At 51.1% G+C, this 15,257-nt stretch overlaps 1 protein-coding gene across 1 annotated transcript in view; it reads right to left on the bottom strand.

Moving 5' to 3' along the window:
- LOC126535659 (uncharacterized) overlaps window positions 1-15,257 on the bottom strand; it is a 316,705-nt gene that overhangs the window by 226,828 nt on the left and 74,620 nt on the right. The gene's annotated exons all lie outside the window — the stretch shown is intronic.

The following is a 15,257-nucleotide window of genomic DNA, read 5'->3' as shown; positions in this document are numbered from 1 at the left end:
CCTTCCCTGCGCTCTCCCACACAGGACCTACAAGGGCCCCCACCTTCATTTTTTTCTCCTCGCTCTTTCTTTTCTTTTGTGACGCTGCGCACCTGCACTGATGGTGTCGCGCGCGAGCTGTTGCGATTGTCTTGTTTCGCGCAGCACACAATTTTGCGCACTGTGTACGAGGACACCTGACAAGCTGTGCAAATCAGTGCTACACGATAACTGAGGCAGACACAAGCGGTTCACAGTACTTTTGGTGTCTGTGCGGGTGGTTGCACGACGTGGGAACAAGCAGATGAAACAGAAGTGCATCTCTCTTGCTGCGGTATGAAGTGAAACAAAAACATGCAGACATTCAGTTTGTGTTTTATTATTCCTCTAAGCTTTACTTCGTCTATTCAAGCAATATATTACACAAATAACGATCCTGCCTTGAATACCTAGTTCATGAAGTCACGTGTCACCACGAGTGACGTCACAGTGCAAACATGTGTACATAGGCGCACCAGCATGTGTACTTCATCCTCCAGCTTGGTGCGCGGCAGCCGCCAGGAGAAAGAAAAACGGCGTTCGGTTTGAATTTTCAGGTCTTTCCGCGGTGCGTAGCAATGTAATACTTTGCAAACAAGACTGTTATCACATAATGAATGCTCTGCGCTTGTCAGCTCACAATGGCCAGACCTGGTGTGGGTCCTTTTGGACTCAAATCGCCACAGGCACATCCGAAAAAGCTCTGAATGCCTGCCAGTATACTTACTAGACATATTGGTGCTCATACTATGACAGGAGATGGTGGGTGCACACGTGTATAATTAACGAATACATACTTTGTACTATGACTATTGCCCCTTTCCACACTTATGTTTCACCGCGTAGCAATATTGTACTAAGGCAAAGCTGACTTTTGGGAACCGGCATTATGCAACGCATCGTTCTTTACAAGCTTCAAAGACAATTACGAGGACGACAAAGGCGGAGTCGATATTTCTGACAGCGGCGAATTGTTTTAATGAAAAACACGGCGTCGAATAGCAAGAAGCTCGGCAGTGAACGTCGAAGCAGCTAGGCCTAGTGTTGCCGCGGTGGTGGCTACTGCTGCTAGCGGACCTGTGTGCGAGAGAGCCAGTTCGAGGCGGCGAGGTAATAAAAATTCCGGCAGTGGTGGCTTTGATTAATGCGATTTCTGACCTGCGGTCACGGCAAAAAGTCTGGAAAATCGGATGGCGAAGGGTCCTTGCGTTAGGAATTTCAGATGTTCTTATACACTGACTCTATGAGGTAGGTAATGGTGCCGCGAAGCTGTCCGAATTATCGGGCGTCCGGAAAGCCGGTCGTTGACTGTACACTGGCAACTCCTCCAGCCGATGACACCGCGTCAAAGTAGATTCGTCACGATTCCTCACCTCTCTGTTACTCGACCCAGCAATACCGCGACTTTCGTTCTCTTTCAACAAAATTAGACCCAATTTTCCCTGATACAAGCACAAATTCCCAGAGTTTTCCCTCAGTATTTCCAGACTATTCAAGATCCCTGAGAATTCCCGGTTTTCCCGGTTGGTAGACACCCTGACAATAGACCTATAAGATGAAAAAATATTTTAAAATAACTTGCTCTCGGCATTACTAGGTGTTATTACTTTAAATAAGTTTGACATGCTATAGCTTTGGCTCAAATCGGTCTAGAGCATTCATTCTTGTAGCACAGCAAACTTCGATCGTTTAAAATTTTTGGATGTCAATTCTTATAAAAATGAGACCATACTGACACATGTGCTTGTTTATCGGGTGACCACATTTCACCGCGTAACAAATGTTATCGCACAGCGCAGGACACGCCTGCATGTATCAGAAGATTCTCGAATGTTATCAATGGTTCTACCCACTTTGTTGTCACCGGACCGTATGTAATCCGATTTCATGTATGCACGATGCAAATGGTGTAGAACTTTCTGGAAGACATGCGGGCACCAGCGATAACTCTGAAACCTTCAATGACTGACATATAAAAGCCGACGCGCTTGACCTGCTGATCAGACTTCCGACGATCGCCAACTGTGTTCACCGCTATCGTTGCACTTGAAGTGTAGCCCATTTTTGTGGGCACAGGTTCGCCCAATAAAACGCTAGTTTCGTCAGTAACAGCCTTGCAGCTTTCTTTTCCGTCACTACTACATGACACCTGGTGGAGGTGCTAGTGCGTTCATGTATCGAACGCCCCCTTAACGCCGTGACCCAAGCCCGAACGCAGAAGCCAACACTAACGTCGCCAAGAACCAGCGAGGGAGCAGCAGGCTGCAAGTACTGACCCCGGAGCACGAATTTTTGCCTGAGACACCCACGAATATCGTCACAAAGTCAACCCCTATGGCAGCCCCAGCACCCCTCATCATGCTGCAACAGCCCAGTGAGCCACCGACCTTCCGTGGATCATCATTTGAAGACCCAGAAACCTGGCTGGAGACCTATGAATAAACCGCCCCCTTCAATAACTGGGACACCGACAAGCTGCAAAATGTCTTTTTCGCATTGGAACACACTGCCAGGACATCGTTCAAGAATAGAGAAGCCACCTTAACGATGTGGGACCTGTTCCGAAGCAGCTTCCTGAAGACATTCACAAGTGTCGTATACAGAGAACAAGCCCAAGCTCTACTACCGTATTTACTCGCATAATAGGCGCACTATTTTTTCAGAAAATCCGGCGCGAAGTTCGGGGTGCGCCTATTACGCGGGGTAAAATTTACGAAATTTCTAGTACTAGGCATGTGACAATATGAATTTTTGTAGCGCAGGTATTCTCTTGTTTCTGCAAATGATGAACAATGAATTTCATTTATCTTGAGAAGTAAATGGCCTATTGGAAAAAGAATGACATATATGAAATCATCACAAGAATCTTAGTAAGGTATGAAAGTTTAATTATTACAGTAAAAGCTCGTTAATTCGAAATCGCTTAATTCGAACCGCCGGTTAACTCGAACTGATGCCCGGGTCCCTGCAAAGCCCTATGTATATCAATGGGCCGGAACACCCGATAATTCGAACGTACCGGTACTCACGTCGGTTAATTCGAACTAGGAGCCGGCAGCCGACATTGCTTCTCGTAAATAGAAGTCGCCTCGTAACGAGTACAATGCATTGAATTTTTTTTTTATATTGTCACGTGGTGGTGACGTTGAATAACGCAGCAATACTGTGAACGACAAAACTAACTTTTATTGGGCGAACCTGTGCCCACAAAACAGGCTACACTTATTGCACAACGATAGCGGCGAACACGCTCGGCGATCGTCGGAAAAACTGATTAGCGGGTCAAGCGCGTCGGCTTTTATAGATCAGTCGTCGAATGTTCCAGATTAACTGATGGGACCCGCGTGTCTTCCACAAAGTTCTACACCATTCGTGTCACGCGATGAAATCTGATAACACAAGGTTCGGCGACAACAGACACGCGGATAGAAGCGTCGACAACTTTCCAGAAACGTCGGATACATGCAGGCGCGTCCCTCGCTGTGTGATTACAGTTGTTAAGCGGCGAAACGTGGTTGCCCGATAAAGATAAGTACACGTGTCATTACCCCCCTCTTAAAAAGCATCGTCCCGATGCTGCTAACAAACGAAAGTAACAAAGAAAAGCACTCGTAGCAAAGAAAACAACAAACTAAGGAAGTTCATCAGCGTCCGTAAAATGGTTTAAGGCGCACCACGTGGACCACTTCAGACCGTGCGCGGCGCCGCTGCGAATGCGAAATGGCGTCTGGCACGACCTCATAGTCTAGTGCGCCAATACGTCGGATGACCTTGTAGGGTCCGAAATAGCGTCGCAGCAGCTTCTCACTGAGTCCTCGCCGGCGTATCGGGGTCCATACCCAAACACGGTCGCCGGGCTGGTACTCGACGAAGCGTCGTCGGAGGTTGTAGTGTCGGCTGTCGGTACGCTGCTGGGTCTTGATCCGTAGGCGGGCGAGCTGTCGGGCTTCTTCGGCGCGCTGGAGATAGGTAGCGACGTCAAGATTCTCCTCGTCAGTGACGTGCGGCAGCATGGCGTCGAGCGTCGTCGTCGGGTTCCTGCCGTAAACCAACTTGAATGGCGTGATCTGTGTTGTTTCTTGCACCGCCGTGTTGTAGGCGAAGGTGACATACGGCAGGACCGCGTCCCACGTCTTGTGCTCGACGTCGACGTACATTGCTAGCATGTCGGCGAGGGTCTCGTTCAGGCGCTCCGTGAGACCATTCGTCTGCGGATGGTAGGCAGTTGTCCTCCTGTGGCTCGTCTGGCTGTACTGCAGAATGGCTTCGGTGAGCTCTGCTGTATAAGCCGTTCCTCTGTCGGTGATGAGGACTTCTGGGGCACCATGTCGCAGCAGGATGTTCTTGACGAAAAATTTCGCCACTTCGGCTGCGCTGCCTTTTGGTAGAGCTTTGGTTTCAGCAAAGCGGGTGAGATAGTCCGTCGCCACGATGATCCACTTATTTCTGGATGTTGACATCGGAAACGGCCCCAACAAATCCATCCCAATCTCCTGGAATGGTCGACGAGGAGGTTCGATCGGCTGTAGTAATCCTGCTGGCCTTGTCGGTGGTGTCTTGCGTCGTTGACAGTCTCTGCATGTCTTGACATAACGGGCGACGTCGGCGGTCAGACGCGGCCAGTAATACTTTTCCTGTATCCTCGACAGCGTCCGCGAGAATCCGAGGTGCCCAGCGGTTGGATCGTCGCGTAGGGCGTGCAGTATTTCTGGACGGAGCGCTGACGGCACCACAAGAAGGTAGCTGGCGTGGACTGGTGAGAAGTTCTTCACGAGCAGGTTGTTTCGTAGCGTGAACGAAGACAACACGCGCTTAAATGCCCTAGGGACAACGTCGGTGTTCCCTTTCAAATACTCGACGAGGCCTTTTAGCTCCGGGTCTGCTCGTTGCTGTTTAGTGGCGCTTATTATCCCAAGGAAGGCGTCGTCGTCCACGTCGTCTTGCGGCGGGGGATCGATTGGGGCGCGTGATAAGCAGTCGGCGTCGGAGTGTTTTCTTCCGGACTTGTATATTACCGTTACGTCATATTCTTGTAGTCTGAGGCTCCACCGCGCCAGCCGTCCTGAAGGGTCCTTTAAGTTAGCTAGCCAACACAACGCGTGGTGGTTGCTGACGACTTTGAATGGCCTGCCATAGAGGTAAGGGCGGAATTTAGCTGTAGCCCAAATGATGGCGAGGCATTCCTTTTCAGTCGTAGAATAATTGCTTTCTGCTTTTGACAGCGACCGGCTAGCATACGATATCACCCGTTCAAGTCCTTCTTTTTTCTGGACTAGGACGGCACCGAGGCCTAGGCTACTGGCGTCAGTGTGGATTTCAGTATCGGCGTCCTCGTCGAAGTGTGCAAGTACCGGCGGCGACTGCATGCGTCGTTTGAGTTCTTGAAATGTGTCGGCCTGCGGCGTTTCCCAATTGAACTCGACATCAGATTTCGTTAGATGTGTTAGCGGCTCCGCGATGCGCGAAAAGTCCTTGACAAAGCGCCTATAGTAGGCACACATGCCAAGGAATCTGCGCACTGCCTTCTTGTCGATTGGCTGCGGGAACTTTGCGATGGCAGCTGTCTTCTGCGGGTCGGGGCGCACTCCAGATTTGCTGATGACATGGCCTAGGAATAGAAGCTCATCGTAAGCGAAGCGACACTTTTCTGGCTTCAGGGTGAGCCCTGATGACTTGATGGCCTCTAATACTGTCGCAAGCCGCTTAAGGTGATCGTCGAAATTTCCGGCGAAGACCACGACGTCATCCAAGTAAACAAGACAGGTCTGCCACTTCAATCCTGCTAAAACCGTGTCCATCACGCGCTGGAACGTTGCAGGCGCTGAGCACAGTCCAAATGGCATAACCTTGAATTCATAGAGGCCGTCTGGCGTGATGAAGGCGGTCTTTTCGCGATCCCTTTCGTCGACTTCTATTTGCCAGTAGCCAGACTTGAGGTCCATCGATGAGAAGTATTTAGCATTGCAGAGCCGATCTAATGCGTCGTTTATCCGTGGGAGGGGGTATACGTCTTTCTTCGGGATTTTGTTCAGTCGACGATAATCGACGCAGAAACGTAGGGTTCCGTCCTTTTTCTTCACTAAAACAACTGGAGACGCCCACGGGCTTTTCGACGACTTGTTGTCTTATAGCTTCGCGTTCTCGCGTCGAAACTCGGTAAGGGCTCTGGCGGAGTGGTCGAGCGCACTCTTCGGTCATTATGCGATGCTTTGCGACTGGTGTTTGTCGAATCCTCGATGACGTCGAAAAGCAATCTTTGTACCGTCGAAGCAGACTTCTTAGCTGTTGCTGCTTAATCACGGGGAGACTTGGATTTATGTCGAAGTCTGGCTTGGGAACTACGGTCGTTGGGGTTGATACGACAGAATCCGAGAGGACAAACGCATCGCTGGTTTCCTGTATTTCCTCGATGAATGCGATCGTCGTGCCCTTGTTGATGTGCTTGAACTCCTGTCTGAAGTTTGTCAGCAGCACTTTCGTGTTTCCTCCGTGCAGTCGAGCGATCCCTCTTGCGACGCAAATTTCACGGTCGAGTAGTAGGCGTTGGTCGCCTACGATGACGCCTTCTACGTCAGCGGGTGCTTCGGTGCCGACCGAAATAACGATGCTGGAGCGAGGCGGGATGCTCACTTGATCTTCGAGCACACTCAAGGCGTGGTGACTACAAGGGCTCTCCGATGGTATCGCTTGATCTTCCGACAGCGTTATTGATTGCGACTTCAGGTCGATGATTGCGCCGTGTTGGTTCAGGAAGTCCATGCCGAGAATGACGTCTCGTGAACACCGTTGCAGGATAACGAAGGTGGCAGGGTAAGTCCGGTCATGAATGGTAATTCTTGCCGTGCAGATTCCAGTCGGCGTAATGAGGTGCCCTCCAGCGGTCCGAATTTGGGGGCCCTCCCATACAGTCTTAACCTTCTTCAACTGGGCGGCGATGTGTCCACTCATTACGGAGTAATCGGCCCCTGTGTCGACTAAGGCAGTGACTGCGTGGCCGTCGAGAAGCACGTCAAGGTCGGTGGTTCTTTGTCTGGCATTGCAGTTAGGTCGTGGCGTCGGATCACGGCTGGGTCGTGTTGAACTGAAGCTGTAACGTCGCTTCGTCAAGTCGTCTTTCGTCGGTGTAGTCTTGGCTTCCTGACTTCGTCGGGACGGCGGCGTGTCGTCATTAGGTCGTCAAGATGGTTTCTTCGTCGTCTTCGTCGGCGGCGGAGGATCTTCGTCAGTTCGACGAACAGCAACCGCACCTCCATCGGTTGCTGCTTTTAGTTTTCCGGATATGGGCTCGCAGAGCGGCCCCGGGCTGGGCCGGTGTACGGTCGGTGCTGCGGCGACAGGTAGCGGCCTGGTGACGGCGAACGGGACGGTCGTCGAGGGCTCCACTGAGTAGCGGCGAGGTAGTCGGCGATGTCACGAGGGCGTTCACCTTCCCTCGGGCGCTGTGCGTTCACGGCGAAGCCTCGTAATCCCAGGTCGCGGTATGGGCATCGGCGGTACACGTGGCCAGCTTCGCCGCAGTGGTAGCAGAGCGGGCGGTGGTCAGGAGCGCGCCAAATGTCCGTCTTCCTCGCGTAGGTGCGCTGGGCGACAGGTGGTCGTGCTGGCGGCGGTGGCAGTGGACGACGGAATTGTGGCGTTACAGGGCCCTGGCGTTGTCGCGGAGGGGGAGCTTGACGGCGTGCGACGGCGGCGTAAGTCATCGCTTCTGGCTGGGGCTGCGGTAATCGTGGTTGCACCTCAGGAACTCCTAGCGATCGGTGCACCTCTTCTTTCACGATGTCGGCGATCGAGGCCACTTGAGGCTGCGACGATGGCAAGACCTTGCGCAGTTCTTCGCGCACGATGGCCCTGATGGTCTCGCATAAATCGTCCGTGGCCAGTGATTGAATTCCGGAGTAGCTTGTTGGCTTGGTGCGTCGGTCAAATCGCCGGTTCCGCAATTCCAGTGTCTTCTCGATGCTCGTCGCCTCACGAAGAAACTCGTCGACGGTCTTCGGTGGGCTTCTTACCATACCGGCGAAAAGTTCCTCCTTTACACCACGCATCAGTAGACGTACTTTCTTCTCCTCGGACATTTCTGGGTCGGCGTGGCGGAACAGACGGCTCATTTCCTCAGTGAAAATCGCGATCGTCTCATTCGGCAGCTGCGCTCTTGTCTCCAGTAGAGCTTGGGCTCGCTCTTTTCGCACGACGCTTTGAAATGTTTGCAGGAAGCCGCTTCGGAAGAGGTCCCACGTCGTCAAGGTGGCTTCTCGATTCTCGAACCACGTCTTGGCGGCGTCCTCCAATGCGAAATAGACATGTCGTAGCTTGTCGTCGCTTGCCCAGTTGTTAAACGTAGCGACCCTCTCATACGTTTCCAGCCAGGTTTCCGGGTCCTCAAATGTGGAACCGCGGAACGTTGGTGGTTCCCTGGGCTGCTGCAGCACGATGGGGGACGCTGGGGCTGCCATTGCGGTTGCCTTGGCCACAATCTTCTTGGTCTTCTCAGGTAGAAGTCCGTGCTCCGGGGGCAGCTGTTGAAGACGGCGGCTTGCTCGGTGGTCCGGGACTACGTTGGTGTTCTGTTTGTGGTCTGGGCTGGGATCACGGCTTGTCGGGGGCGTCCTGTACATGGACGAGAAGCACCTCCACCAGATGTCACGTGGTGGTGACGTTGAATAACACAGCAGCAATACTGTGAACGACAAAACTAACTTTTATTGGGCGAACCTGTGCCCACAAAACAGGCTACACTTATTGCACAACGATAGCGGCGAACACGCTCGGCGATCGTCGGAAAAACTGATTAGCGGGTCAAGCGCGTCGGCTTTTATAGATCAGTCGTCGAATGTTCCAGATTAACTGATGGGACCCGCGTGTCTTCCGCAAAGTTCTACACCATTCGTGTCACGCGATGAAATCTGATAACACAAGGTTCGGCGACAACAGACACGCGGATAGAAGCGTCGACAACTTTCCAGAAACGTCGGATACATGCAGGCGCGTCCCTCGCTGTGCGATTACAGTTGTTAAGCGGCGAAACGTGGTTGCCCGATAAAGATAAGTACACGTGTCAATATGCACAGCGACGAGAATAAATAAGCCAGCGCGCATTTTTGCACACACGAGGCGAGCCGCCAATTTCCTTGCTGGAGCCTCCGGCGTTGTTGTTGCGACTGAGGGAAGAATGAAAAGGAAAGTGCACGGGCCTGCCGATTGGCTCAGGCCGAGCCATCACCGCTGCCGCGTGCAGATAGAGGAGAGTTCAAAGATAAGAGGAAAGAAAGAAAAGAAAAGACCCGCGTCGCAACAACCGCGTACGCCGCAGCGGACGCTGGCAGAAAAAACAGATAAGCGGCCGAAGCCGCGCTCGCTCATCGCTCGCTGCACACCACTCTCCGGCGCATGCCGTAGCAGGTTTTCTCTGACGCGCGGGCGCCGCCGCCGCCGATGCTCCGGAGCAAGCCGTTTCAGGTTTTCGTTGCGCTGCGGCGGCTGCGATCGGTGGAATGCACGAGTAGTCTTTTCTTGTCGCATTTTGCATGAGCTTGCTCGTTTGTGTGGTATCTCGCCGCTGACGTCTCATCGACTGTGCCGATGATGGCTCCATAGACTGTGCCAGATGATGGCTCCATCGTGCTGGACCCTGCCTACGCTGTTTTATCGGAGGGTGTGGACTTCGAGAGATTTGTCGACGTAGACAACGGCGTGGAGACAACGGGGCCTTTAACTGACGCCGAGATTATCGAGGCTGCGTCCAGTCAGCAGCACGACTCACGCGCGGCGAGCACGCCTGACAGCGACGACGAGTCCGACAAAGAGGACGATCCATTGCCTCCTCCGAGCGCATGTGAAGCAGCATCGGGACTCGATCTGGCTGCGCGCTATTTCTCCACCGATGAGAATTCGGATGCTGCGCTGGAGATGTTGGACAAGTTGCAGACAATGCTTCGAGTCGCGGCGAAGAAAGCGCAAACAAATGCAAATCACCGATTATTTTTCGATCATTATTCTTTTGTTAATAAACATGTTTTTGAAGCATAAATAGTGTCATATTTCATCATTAAGCCTGACGCTCACGTGGGTACATTTATCATTAGTTCCAGGCGCATAAATTGATTGGATATCTTTATTTCCTTTGGTGTTTGGACTCGCATGATTTTAATACCCGCAATCGCCGACCTCAAAGAGTAGTAGTGCGTATTCCTCGATGACGATCCCAGATATGGCTATATTGGCTTCAGCCCTAGCAGCCAAATGCAATGGCCATCTTTTTTTTTTTTTTTTTTTTTGCCGCCCGCTCGTTAATTCAAACTCCGCTTAATTCGAACAATTTTTCAGTCCCCCACGAGTTCGAATTAACGAGCTTTTACGGTATTGATAAAAAAATGAATATTATATCAATAGCAATGTCCCCCCTGAAAAGGACTGTTGTGTTGTTACTGTGGAGAGAAAGCGAATGTCCTCGGCAGCTTTTCAAGCAGCTGCAAAGCGGAGACAGCGAGGAAATCCCCATCCAGATTATTCCCCTACAGCCTTCCGAGCTATTGGCTATGACAATTTCATGCATCCAGGAGAATAAAATGCTTTTTTCACATGGTGGCTAGTTTTTTCCACTTTTCTCAACACACTTGTTTTGGTAATCAGCAATTTTCCGGGGGGCATAGTTACTTGCCTAATCATCCAATTTGAATAATTTTTGCTTTATCTGATAGCTAGGCCCCCAGGGAGTACAGTCTATAATACCACATTTCTGCACCTTGAAACATATTGAAATTTTGAGGAAGGTAAAAAATATATATAGTCAACGACTGAATTTTCAGACGCCCAAATTTTCGGACGTGCCTGATATTTGGGACGTCTTCGCGGCACCGCCACGAGCCACATAGAATCAATGTATAAGGACATCTGAAGTTTCGGACGCTCGAACCCCCCGTCGTCCAATTTTCCGGATTTCTTGACGCGACGGAAGGTCCTTTGGCTCCTCGCGCAGCGCCCTTGCGCAGGAAATCAACTTGCAGCCGAAGCATATCACTGCTTTGAACCACAACTAGCCAAATCTAGCCGTCACACACCGATTTGGTCTGGCCACGCTGGCTCTGATCATCGCCGCACTTCCGCTTCCGCCTCCGGCGGAGTTTCCAGAGCGGCGCCATTTCATTTGTTTGTGTAGGCCACGTTTTAGCTAGCGTGGTGCGTGGTTGTGCTGTTGTGTCAAGTGTGCTCTGCGACGCTAGGCCTAGGTGCTTCGACGCTCGTCTGCGAACTCCACTGTTCGCAACTTGAGGATTTCGCTTGCCTTCGATGGCCCCCACTCCATCTTGGTTGTCCTCGCCGATTGCATCGAAGCGCGGAAAGCAGTACCGTCGGTTAACGATGGAGAAGAAAGCTGCCATTATTAAGCAAGTCGTGAGCAGCCCATCGCAGGCTGACGTGAGCAAGGAGTTCGGCATGGAGCAAGGAGTCAGGTTGTGGGGGATTAAGAAGACTCCGATGTTGAAAATAAGGAGCCAATGCCTGCGCCGCCTACAAGCGCCGAGTTGATGCGAGCACTGTTGACTCTTTCATCGGTGTACAGTGATGACATGACCCTTGCTCAGATCGGGGTGAATATGATCGCATGCAACCGGAACGCCGTCCAAACAACAATCAACAAGTTCTTCAAGCCACTGCAGCAATAAAACCGGCTGCCTGACGATGCACATGTACATAATAAACCGGCAGTCGGCTGCATACAGAGTTTTTGAATGCGTTTTTTTTATAGCCACTTCACTGCTGCTTTGGCAGGGTTTCGAAAACCTGGTACTTCGCACTTTACCTCTAGATCCGAAAAAAAGAAAAGAAAAACAAAGTAAAAAAAGTGTGTTTTTTGCATGCATTCATTTTTTCGGACTGCCTGAATTTTCGGACGTTTTTACATTCCCTGGAGGGTGAGAAAAATTGGTCGTTGACTGTATATATATATCGCAAGTCAAGTTTAGATAGAACAGAGATAGAAACACGAGACAATGCTTATACTGCACTCCTCGAGCATTCAGCAATATTTTCACATAACTTTTACATTTAATACTGCAAAACGTTTTCTGCCAGTCATCCCGAAACATGGGAAGAGGAAAAATGGTATAAAATATTTTTCTCATTCTATAGAGAAAAACTAACTACATATTTGCATCAAGCGCATTAAATTACGTATTACCTACAAATTTCATTCCTCTAGCAGCAATATCAATAATGGTATTGCTCGAGGCCCAGGTCCGCCCTTACGTCACCAACGACCTGCGCGAGACTATCAGAGCGGTCATGCGGGAGGAGCTTCAGATGCTGTTCCCTTCATCATAGCCTCAAGTGGCTTCGATTGCCAACGTCGTATGCGAGGAGCTCCAACAATGACTCGAAGTACCCCAATCGCCACCGCGTCAGCCAGAAGCAATGACGTACACCGCTGTAGGCCGCAGTCATGTTCCCCCTTCGTGCCTGCGCCAGGGCCCGTTAACACCACAGCTCCATCATCCACCACCGCCGCTGCCACCACGCCAACCCATCACCCCACGCAGCATTCCAAGGAAAACTGATGTTTGGCGAGCTACCCAGCACCATCTGCTCTGCTATCCCTGCAGAGAAGCCGGCCACATCTACCACAGATGTCCTTACCGCGAGATGGGACTGTGAGGGTTTGCCGTCAGCGCACGGCACCCACAGGAAGGTGAACGCCCTCATGATATCGCTGACTACCTCGCCGCTACTCAGTGGAGCCCTCGACGACCATCCTGTTCACCGTCACCAGGCCGATACCTGCCGCCGCAGTGCCGTCCATACACAGGCCCAGCCCGGGGCCGGTCCGTCAGTCCTATCCAGAAAACTAAAAGCAGCAACCAATGGAGGTGCGGTTGCTCTTTGTCAAACTGACGAAGATCCTCCACCGCGGACAAAGATGCCGAAAAGACTATCTCGACGACATAACAGCACGCTGCCATCCCGACGAAGCCTGGAAACAAAGAATGCACGCACCAAAGACATAACGACATGACGTACCAGCCACAGGTCAACACGACGCAGCCGTGATACGATGCCGACACCTAACTGCAATGCAAGAAAAAGAACAACCGACCTCAACATGCTTCTCGATGGCTACGCAGTCACCACCTTAGTGGACACAGGAGCCAACTACTCCATCATAAGTGGATTATTCGCCGCCAAGCTGAAGATAGTCAAGTCTGCATGGGACAGCCCTCAAATTCGGACAGCTGGAGGATACCTCATAATGCGGATGGGAATCGGCACAGCAAGAATTACAGTTTATGACCGGACCTACACTGCAACACTCGTTGTCCTTTAACAGTACTCGCGAGAGGTAATTCTTGGCATGGCCTTCCTGAACCAACACGGTGCCATCGTCGACCTGACGTCGAAGTCGATAACGCTGACTAAGCGATACCGACGGAGAGGCCTTCTAGTCAGTGTGCCTTGAGTGTACTTGAGGACCAAGTCAGCATCCCGCTTCGCTCCAGCATTTCTGTCGGCAGAAAAATACTTGTAGACATAGAAGGTGTCATCGAGCAGGATCAATGCCTACTGCTCGATCGTGAAATTTGCACCGCAAGAGGGATCGCTCGACTGAATGGAGGAGCCGTGAAAGTGATGCTGACAAACTTCAGCCAGGAGTTCAAGCACATCAACAAGGGCACGACGATCGCATACACCCGAGGAAATTGGGGAAACCAGCAATGCATCCCTCCTCTCAGAATCTGCCACATCTACCCCAACGACCATAGTTCTTGACATAAATCCAAGTCTCTCCCTGAGTAAGTGTCCCCGAGCTCAGAAGTCTTCTGCGATGATACAAAGACTGCTTTTCGACGTCATCAAGGATTCGACAAATAACAGTCGCAAAGCATCGCATAATAACCAAAGAGTGCATTCGATCACTTCGCCAGAGCCCTTATTGAGTTTCGACGCGAGAACGTGAAGCTATTAGGCAACGAGTCGACAAAATGCTGCACGACGACATCACCATCCATCGAAAAGCCCGTGGGCATCCCCTGTTGTCTTGGTAAAGAAAAAGAACGGAACCCTACATTTCTGCGATGATTATCGTCGACTGAACAAGATCATGGATGTATACCCCCTCCCACGGTTAGACAACGCATTGGATCGGCTCTGCAACGCTAAATACGTCTCGTTGATGGACCTCAAGTCTGGCTACTGGGAAATAGAAATCGACGAGAGAGATCACGAAAAGACCGCCTTCATGATGCCACACAGCCTCTACGAGTTCATAGTTATGCCGTTTCGACTGTGCTCGGTGCCTGCAATGTTCCATCACGCGATGGATGCGGTTTTATCAGGATTAAAGCGACAGACCTGTCTTGTTTACTTGGATGAAGTCGTCTTCACCGGAAATTTAGACAATCACCTTACGCGGCTATCAACTGTACTAGAGGCCATCAAGTCATCAGGGCGTACTCTGAAGGCAGGAAAGTGCCGCTTTGATTATGATGAGCTTTTGTTCCTAGGCCACATCAGCAGCAAATCTAGAGTCCTCCCCAACACACAGAAGACAGCTGCCATTGCAAAGTTCCCGCAGCCCATCGACAAGAAGGCAGTGCGTAGATTCCTTGGCATGTGTGGCTACTACGGGCGATTTGTCGAAGACTTTTCACGCATCGCTAAGCCGTTGACAAATCTAACTAAATGTGTGTCGAGTTCAAGTGAGAAACGCCGCAGGCCGACGCATTTCGAGAACTCAAACGACGCATGCAGTCACCGCCAGTACTTGCGCACTTCGACGAGACCCACTGACACTAGTAGCCTAGGCCTTGGTGCCGTCCTAGTCCAGAGGAAAGATGGGCTTGAACAGGTGATAGCTTATGCTAGCCGGTCGCTGTCAAAAGCGGAAGGCAATTATTCTAAGACTGAAAAGGCATGGCTCGTCATTTTGGCTATAGCAAAATTCCGCCTTTACCTACATGGCAGGCCATTAAAAGTCGTCAGCGACCACCACACATTGTGTTGGCTAGCGAATTTAAATGACCCTTCACGACACCCGATGCGGTGGAGCCTCAGACTGCAAGAATATGACATCACTATAATCTACAAGTCCAGACGAAAACACTATGCCAATTGCTGCAAGATGACGAGGATGACGATGCCTTCCTTAGAATAATAAGCGCAGAAGACTTCGCTGAATAGCAACGAGCAGATCTGGAGCAAGAGAGCCTCGTCGAGTATTTGGAAGAGAACACAGACGTTTCTAGGGC

The sequence above is a fragment of the Dermacentor andersoni genome, chromosome 7 (genome assembly GCF_023375885.2).
Source record: "Dermacentor andersoni chromosome 7, qqDerAnde1_hic_scaffold, whole genome shotgun sequence".
Lineage (NCBI taxonomy): Eukaryota > Metazoa > Arthropoda > Arachnida > Ixodida > Ixodidae > Dermacentor > Dermacentor andersoni.
This window is presented reverse-complemented; position numbering and strand designations above follow the sequence as displayed.